The sequence below is a fragment of the Vigna unguiculata genome, chromosome 6 (genome assembly GCF_004118075.2).
Source record: "Vigna unguiculata cultivar IT97K-499-35 chromosome 6, ASM411807v1, whole genome shotgun sequence".
NCBI classification, from domain to species: Eukaryota; Viridiplantae; Streptophyta; class Magnoliopsida; order Fabales; family Fabaceae; genus Vigna; species Vigna unguiculata.
Window position 1 is genome coordinate 8,710,562 of NC_040284.1, and position 10,065 is coordinate 8,720,626.

Here is a 10,065-nt window from a genome sequence, read left to right on the forward strand (position 1 = left end):
TCGGTTCTTAATGAACCGAGACCTAAAACTGCTTACGGCACCGGTTGTTTATAGAACCGAAGCAATATAGGTTGATGAAATTGCGAAATTGCCACCGCCTCCTTATAGGCTTCGGTTCCGCCATAACGGAAGCCTATAAGACGAGGTAAAATATCAAATCTGTACTAGTGTTTGTTTACAAAAATATGGAACAAACCATGATTGTATGACCTTAGCAATGATGTTTCAGTTCTCTTTGGCTGGAGTAACTTCACATAGAGACATATTGAACCCACACGCGTTATATGCAAAATGAAACGATGAAAAATCAGTTCAGATCGGTCTTAAATTGAATATAAATAGAAGACAGACTATCTACAATATAAATCTAAATTCTAAAATATTTAATATAGAATAAAAATATATAGAATTATAGTATTTTAAAAATATATTAGTATAGTTGAAGTTGAAGTTGAAGTTTGAACTTAATCCGTACGATAAATGTGGATTTGGAAACTGGGTAAAAGAAGACAAAACAGCTTTTATTAGGGTAGAAAGTGTATAACTTTAGAAATACTACTAACATAAATTTGACAACTGAATTTAAATTATAGAAGAAAACCTTATGGGAAGACTATAATTCAAAAAGGGTCACCTATTAGGTAGTCATACGCATAACCTATTAATGGAAATTGTTAGTTTTGACCTAAAGTTGTAAAATAGGCAGTATCACGGTTCTGTGAAAACTATAGATGTCAAAAAGTATCTTATGTTTTATACAAATAGACGAAAACAAAACTATTTATAAATAGGTAGAAAGACATTTTATAAAACTCTTTAAAGTGGTCATTGAAATACAATTCTGAAAAAACTGAGCATTTGCAAATATTGTATTGAAAAAAAATTGAAAGAAATATCATGTATGAAAGAGCAATCTAACTTACATGGAAAAAGCAATGCTTTCTAGCCAAAAATTTTCTGAACAGATGAAAGCCATTTGTGAACAGATAAAAGAAAGCCATAAACCCTAGTTCTAAAACAAAAATACATGTAGGGCATACCTTCGGAATAGTACATATGCCGAAAAGCATTGGTCAAATATGGCTAATAGTGATAAAATCTTGTTAACGAAGCCAAGCAAAATATATTTGAAAAGTCAACACAGACGAATTGACATGGCATTAATTATCTGCACAATTCGTGGGAGATGAAAGAAATTTCTTGAGCACTCTAAATTATGATATACATTGGAATACTAAAACATAACTATTACGTTAAAAGATTTTGTTTTTTAAAGTCTTCATCAATATGTAACCAAAAAGTAATTAAAAAGTAACTATTACTTTTATTAATTGAATGAATAATCAAATAAAATAAGGAACTAAAATAAAATCTATGCACCAAGGTTAGAAACAAAATGGTGGAATTTTGGTAAAAAAGCTTTTGGTACCTATTTAACAATCAATAAATATCGCACAAATTGAAAGATTCAATAAGATCAATAAAAAAAAGAGAATATGTTTAACTAGCCAAGTGGCTAGCTTTATAATTGTGTTTAGAAAGCCTGTACTTAAAATGAATTAATTTGGAAACTGTCAAAGGATCATTTGATCGAATATCATCCAGAAATTTAACAATATTTGATTGTCCACAACTTTCATAAAAGCGGATTTCAAAATATGAATGGAAGTTATAGAAACTTCTTCAATCAGACCAACATTCACTAATCATGGGATTGTGAATATCCATGTTGAGTGTAGCATTGTGAACATTACCCTTGTCATCAGCGATAGTCCATCGTGGACCAAGTTCAATGTATAATCAGATTACACATAGTCTATTTACGTAGCCAAAATCCTAGAAAAAAATAAGCTTCAGAATAAAAGAAAAAGCAAAAATAATTACAGTCCATGACTATGAACAAATATGGTCTTTAATGAAAATAGAAAAGAAACCTCCCTTGTATTTCAAGTATGGATTGTGAACCAAGTATGGATTGTGTAGTTGTCATGATTATTATAAACAAAAAAAAAACTTCTTAATAAAAAAGTTCTTTTCCAGCCATTAAGGAAATAACAATAACATAAATCGTTAATAAATGATAAGTGAAAATCATTGAAAAAATATTATGTTGAATGAAAACTGTAAAACAATAATAATTCATATTTATTAAAAACATGCAAAAACCCTAATGCTGTAAAAAATTTAAAGAACATTTCATCCATCATTTGATTCATCAACAAAAAAGAATGGTAATTCAAATTGAAATGAAAAACTAAAACCATAATGATTCAAGAAAAAAAAGTAGATGAGAATATAAGAGATCTTTATAGTATATAACTTTGGCTCATACCTTTCTGCAGATAATAGTTGAAGAAGAAGAAGTCTGACACTGTATGCCAATGAAATTGAAATATGAAAATGCAGTATGCAAATTTCAGTAAAGAAAGAGTTCAACAAAAAAGTTAAAATTGAATTTCGTGAGAGAGTATAAACTATTCCTGTGATGTATACGTTTGTACCTGTTGGAAAACGATCAAAGGTCATATCAACAATTAATCAATTGCAAACTTTGAATCTAATAACAATTTAAAAATCATTCATAAAAAATAGATAAAAACAGTGGTATTGAAAAAAATAGTTTTTTAATAATATTTGGAAAAGTATATTAAGGTCGAAAGTTTAAAAAAATTATTACATTTTTAAAAGATAAACAAATTGTAATTGAAGAATATGTGAAGAATACTTTAATTTTTTCATTAAATTAACTTCAAAAGAGACTAATTATCTTCATAAATATTTCTTTTAATAATAATAGTATATTAAATAAAAATAATTTAAAAAAAATAGAGTTAAGAAGCAACATCCGACAGAAGAAGAAAAGCCTTAAACTTTCTTCTTTTAATCAGATTATGAAAAATATGGTGAGAAGCAAGATCGAAGAGGAGAAGAGATTGTATAGTTGAAGAAAAGGTCATAACTTTGTTGAATAAGATCATCCATCTCATGCATCAATTCATCACAGAAAAAAAATAAAAACATGAGAAGTTAAATGAGGTAGAAGCGCAAAAAAATGGATAAGGAAAATAAGTGTTTACCTTTGTTATTCCATATATGTTGTCGTGGTGATGATTGAAGAATAAGAAGAAGAAGAAAGTGTCATAGTCTCTGATAATGCAATATTCAAAAAAGAATATGCTTCCAAAGAATGTAATGGGACCAGAGAAGGCGAGATAAAGTGATTTTCGTTCATAATATAAGTATTTAATGAATCGGACATTTCGGTCTGAAGTTGAATTAAAAAGGTTCGGGAATGCGAGAAGTGTAATAATGATTTCGTGTTAGAAATGCAGCAGTTCAATGATTATTATTTAGTTGAAAGTGTAATAGGTTCAAAGAAGATGTTACAGTATAAACATAAATAGATTTGGGTTTGGGAAGTCGAAATAAAATGGTTTGGGAATAAGAGAACCTAAAATAATGATTTCGTGCTAGAATGGTGGAGTGATTAAATTACCAAATAAGTAATAAATAAATCATTAAATTTATTTATCGAAATAAATATAATATTCATTGCGTTGAAATATAAATTTTGCAGACACTCTTGGAAGCGAAAATCTACTTATTTTTATAGGAATAGAAAATCTTAACCTAAATCTTATAATTATTAAAAGAGATTTAAAGGTTTTGTTGATTTCATTCAATACTTATGTTTTTCATTAACTTCATGAAATAAGTTAACAATTTAAATCATGGACCGAACGAAAATTAGATGAAATTAAATATAAAAAAAACACTAAAAATATAGATGATAATCAAGTACATATATTAAAACTTCAAAATTACAAATTAAATATATTAAAAAAAATTAAATTATATAGCACTTTGACATCACGACTAGGTTATCAGTACATAGATCATGAAGTGCACAAAACTTCTTCCAGTCACCTCTTATCTTGACAGATGTTGGTGTTATTAGCAACTTACATTCAACTTCTCCTACAGGTCCATGTAGCACAATATTCGAAAGTCCACTATTATGATAATAACTGGCAAAGTCTTTTCTCAAATACTACAAAAAGACGACAAATAAATATTACTTATTAATTATGAAAGTTGATTTAAAAATAATGGATAGAAAGATAATAGAATAAAATAGCTAACCAAGTGGTTGGCTTCACAATAATATTGTGTGAGTTTAACTTTGAAGTGAATTCAACTTGACATAGTCAAAGGACGACAGATGACAATATTATTTAGGAAGTTGGATTGGATTTGAGAGTCTACAGAACGTCTAGAGAAGTAGATTCTAAAATAACAATTTCCAACATAGAATAACACAAATAGTTTATCTGACTTACTACCATAAAAGGATCTTAAAGATTCCCAGTGTAACATCCCTAAGGGATATTACTAATTTTTAATAAATAAAATTTGAAATGAAATAAATATCACATTTGATATAAACTATTTCCCAAAAACACGGGAAATTTAAAACTTTAATATATAAGTCATAAAACCAGGAGTCCACAATTTATAAAACTAAAACAATAATCACATGGCTCCCAAAGGTTTACATAATTATCTCAAAAACCGAAATAATAATAATACATGTACAAAAATCCCAAAGCTAGCCCACACTCCGAGTCTAAGCGTCTCCTGGCTCACCTGTCAAATCATCTGCTCTCAGATAACAAGATATCCGATCATCGCCACACACACACAGATAGGATGAGCTATGCACGATAAAACATAAATAGATATATATGAAATAAATATGCTTCCCCACCCAAATCATATAACTACAAAATCCATAATTTCCAAATCACCCAACCATGACCTCATAGTCCTTCATGAGTCATATGCATGAACTAGGTCTTGGGACTTCCATGTGCTCCCACGAAACTAACTATTTCGTGGTCCAACCCTATGAGCCTATCCCGCTCATAGTCCTGCCCTATAGACTCCTCGCCTGTAGTATAAACATCCAAGTCTCATCACTTGGACCCTGGCACGCACGCAATCACCATACTATGGACTCCTCGCCCAATAGTAGCCGACGGGAACATCACAGTCCATTTCCCATCGTGCGCCCGACACATGCAATCACCATACCAAGGACTCCTCGCCCATTGGTAGCCGACGGGAACTCAACCAGTTCCATGCCCATCATGTGTCCAACCACCGAGCACATCCCAGATCCCTATTGGACTTAGTCCTTCAAACCCAAACATCACACCACATGCATATACAATCTAGCTTGGTATAAACAGCCAAGACACACCCACAAGCACATAAAAACATAGTAATTCATATAAACTCGCTTAAGCCAGGGACCTCTCGCCCAAGCCAAGCCCTCAACCTCGCTTAAGCTAGCTCACCTCGCCTGAGCGAGCTTAAAACAACAACAACATCAAGTTATCTCGCTTAGGCGAGATCATTTCTCGCCTAAAAACACATTTTAAATTCGCCTGGGCTGAAACACACACAAAACTCCAAAACATGACCAAGACATCTCACTTAGGCGAGGCCATCTCGCCTGGGCGAGACCCTAGGTCGCTTAAAACACACAAAACTCTCGCCTGAACGAGAAATCGCGCTCAACACGCGCAACTCCTTCACTATCTCGCTCAGGCGAACCTCACTCGCCTGAGCGAGAGTTGGTGTCGCTCAAAAGCCATCCTCTTCGCCTGAGCGAGAAGCTCGTGAGGCAACAAGATATGAGTCTCTACTAATCTCGCCTAGGCGAGCCTGGCTCGCCTGAGCGAGAATTGCAGACTCCTACTCTGATCACGCACGCAACAATAGCTACCAACATCAAATTCACAATTCACTTCGTACCAAGGCAACTCATACCAATTGCAACAAACATACAATATAATTAGAATGCAATACCATCCCCCAGCCCTCACATTTTCACAAGGGCAGCGTACCTAATGCAACATCCATCATAAACATAAATTTAGGTAAAATACCAATATAACCATATACCCACATACCAACCCCAAATCCCTCTCATGGGGAACCCGAAATTTGATAGGAAAACATACCAATAGGACAGTATCTCAGCATACAATGTGACCAAAAGTATAAAAAAATTACAGTTCCCCTAACCTGGATTGAGTGCTCAACAATTGTGAAGACAGAACCCCCTTGATTCAAAACTCAATTCACTCTCCCAAACTCCCATGCTAGGCTTCTCTTTACCCCTTCACATTCATACCACAACTATTAGTTAGCAAAAATAAAGTTTATTCTTTGCCCACCAAGGTTTGAACCCGTGAACTCCCACTCACAAGAACAAAGCATAACCACTATGCCAAACCACATTTGGTGATATACATAAATCAACATAAGTTTACAATACCAATCACATCATCATACACATCTTTAAAATCAATAATAAAACAACAACACATAATTGGCATACATAGGACTCGAACTCAAGTCCTCTCATACAATCAAAGTACTCTCAACCACATAAGCTAGTACTTTTCCACGTCACATTAAACAACAATTAATATCATAAAGACGCCTTCTACCCGCATTTATTAATTAATCAATTATTTAATTAATTAATTTTCCCGAGCCTTACACCCAACATTGGGTAATCATTGGATTATGAATATCCATGTTGTATGTAACCTGGTGAACATTAAGGTCATCATCACCAACGGACCACTGTGAATCGATCTCATTTGGAATATGTATTAGGAATATTCGATCAATGTGTCCAAATGCCTTGTAAAAGAAAAGAATTCAAAACAAATAATAGGCAAATTGATGGTCAATTATGATAATGTAATTAAAGATAAGCAAGCACCTCGTATTTGAAAAACATCGTAATGATTCCTGCCATAACTTCACCATAACGTATGGATTGTGGAGTTTGTATGGATTCCATGGTGAATAGAAGAATTGTAAGAGAAGAAGATTGGTAAGAGAGAAAAATATTAGGCACATAGAAGAAGATGGATAATGAAGTAGAAAATTTAGTTCCCATTAGGAGTATATATATATATATATATATAAAAAATAGAAAGACAATATGATAATGATAGGTATTCTAACAGTCACAACAATTTCTCATGATGGTTCAAATTTATTGAATTTCATTGGGAACTAACAAATTACATAGAGATCCTTTTAACAATCTTTCATTGAAATCCTTTAAAGAGTGGAGAATGTTATGAACGTTGATAAATAATTTAAATGAATGAAGTAGTAAAAATGAAATATTCGACCTTGGATACAAGTTTAAAAAATGTAAATCATTTCACAGATAACAATTGATTGAACAGGTTTGACCTTTTTTTTTTGTTCTTCATAAGTACATTGGAACATTTCGCATAAAAGCTTTGACCTTTTTGATGAATCTTGCATTTGCATATGATATAAGAACAAAAAATTGGTGAGAAAAAGGAAAGCTCATACATTTCTGGTGTTCCACGCGGTATTAATCAATTTGAGAGTAAAACATCAATACAACACAGAAATACAACCTACGTAAGTAATTAAATATAGTTAAAGAAGAGAAGTTCTTACCATTGTAGTGTTCCACAAAGTATTCATTAATCTGAGAGCAAAATACAATCCAATAGAGAAATAAAACAAAGTAAATTAGTTAAATATTATAAAAGTAAACAAAATCATAGAGAAAAAAAACAAAAATGAAAGACAACAAAAAAATGTGACCTTTTTGGTCTTCTTCATCGTAATCATAAATGTGAGAGCAAAACATACATTCAACACAAAATTAAAACACAGAAAAGTACTTAAATATGGTATAATAACAAAAAAACGCAAAAAAGTTATTACATTTTTCATGATCTTCACTATGCTCATGAATCTGAGAGTAAAACATCAAGCCAAAAAAAAAGTATATCTGAGAGCAAAAAATCAAATACAACAAAGAGAAGTAGTTAAAAATTGTAGAAGAACAAAAAAACAAAAAAAAATTATTACATTTTTCGTGTTCTTCACTATACTCATGAAACTGAGAGCAAAAATTCAATCCAACACAAAAATAAAACAAAGGAAAGTAAGTTAGAGATAAAAAAATCGAAAAGAGAAATACAACAAAAAAAAGTTGTTAAATAGAGTGGAAGAACTAAAAATCACATAAAAGTTGAAACATTTTTGGTTTTATTCACGGTGCCCATGAATCTAAGAGCCAAACATACATCCAACAGAGAAATATAGTAGAATGACGAAAAAACGAAGAAAAGGTGTTACCAATTTGAGAAGAAAAAAATCAGTATGAGGGATGGAGGACAGACATTGATGGTGGAAGAGAGAAGAATAAAAGTTTGAGAGAAAGATAAAAGGCTAAGAGGAAAGGAAGAGAAAGAGGTGAGACCTGGTTTGGTTTTAAGAAGGTTGGAAAAAAATGCCACGTACGTGATATTACATTTTTGTTAAAATAAAATTTAATAATTTTGTTAACAACTTAAATAAATATAAATTAAATATAGAATAGTAAAAAAATTATTAAAATAAGACATGAAATATTGTATTTAAATAAATTTATATTCGTACATAATCTAGGGATTTCAGGAATATGACGTTTCAGTGTCAACTTCAAATAAAATGGTTTGGGAATGCAAGAACAAGTAATGATCATTTCGTGTTGAAATGGTGGAGCATTAAAATCATGACTCTTTGTTCAGAGTCTGTTTATTGATATATTAGCAAATTAGGAAAGAAAATTTCATAAAATTTTGTTTTTGAAGTAAATATAATATACGTTGCGTTGCATGGTCAATTATGCAGTCATTATTGGGAATCGAAAACTGTCAAATTTTTATAGGAATGCAATAAGATCTTAACCCAGATTTCATGATGATTAAAAGATATTTAAATGTTTTTTAAATATTTTATAACTATCCAATACTTTACATTTTAATTAATTTGATTAAATTAAATTAAATAACTTAACAATTTAAATCGTGTACTTTACATGATTTATAAGACATCAAAGAAAACAAAATATAATATATACATGAGAATAAAATACATACATTAGAAGTTGGATTTAAAAAGTACATGGAATCAGGACATAATATAAAAAACAATCGGGGCCAAAAGCCCTTACTGCACTGGTGTTTGATATTTTTAAACTGGTGGCAGATTTTTATGCCTCGGGTCACCTCTAACCGAGGCAGATAAATGTTTATGCCTCGGGTCTATTTTAACCAGGCATATTGGATTGCTTTTCGAGTGGAATATGCCTCGAGTCACATCTAATTGAGGCAAATAGATGTTTATGCCTCGGTTTAAAATCAGCCGAGGCAATAAGCCTTCTTTGGGTTTAAAAGAAATTGCGCCATTGTTCGTCTTTCTCGCGTGAAGTAGCGACCATTTTTCTTTCTTTCATTTTCGAACGCCATTTTTGCAAAAAACGTGGAGATTCCTTCTTCCACGCAGTTGTAGTTTCGTCTTTCCACCACTAGTCCGTCATTGAGCGGGCCTCCTCTATCACACGTGCCTCCTCCATTGTTGTCGCCGTAGAGGTTGTGAAGCCGCCTCTATTGTCGTCGTTCAATCCCGCTTGTAGGTATGTGCTTTTCCTTTTTCTAATCGTAAAACCCTCATGTGGGTTTCAAACGTCGATGTGTGTGTCGAAGTCGCGATTTGGCTCATGTTGCTTCAATCGTGGGTGGGTTCACGTTTTCTATTCATATATGGTGGTGAAGAGAGGTTGTTCTGCATCACCGACGAGATGAATGAAGGCATCGTGAAGTTGTTTCGCCTTGATGCGGTGGTTGAAGATGGTGGTAACGACACACTAGCGGCATTTAGGGTTTGAATGGTGGCTAGGGTTTCTTATTTGGGAGAAGGTTGAAGATGATGATGTGGCACACTGTGGTTGGTGCATGTATGTGTACAAGGATCATGACTACGTGTCATGTTGTTGTTGAGTCAGAAAGTACTTTTTTTTAATTTGCGATGGACATTAGGCCTCGATTCCCTTTAGAATCAAGGTAGTAACCCTCGCATATGCCTTGGTTCATAATCGAGGCATAAACATATCATTTTTTTACCTGGCCAGCATATGCCTTGGGTGTAAAACCGAAGCCAAAAGAC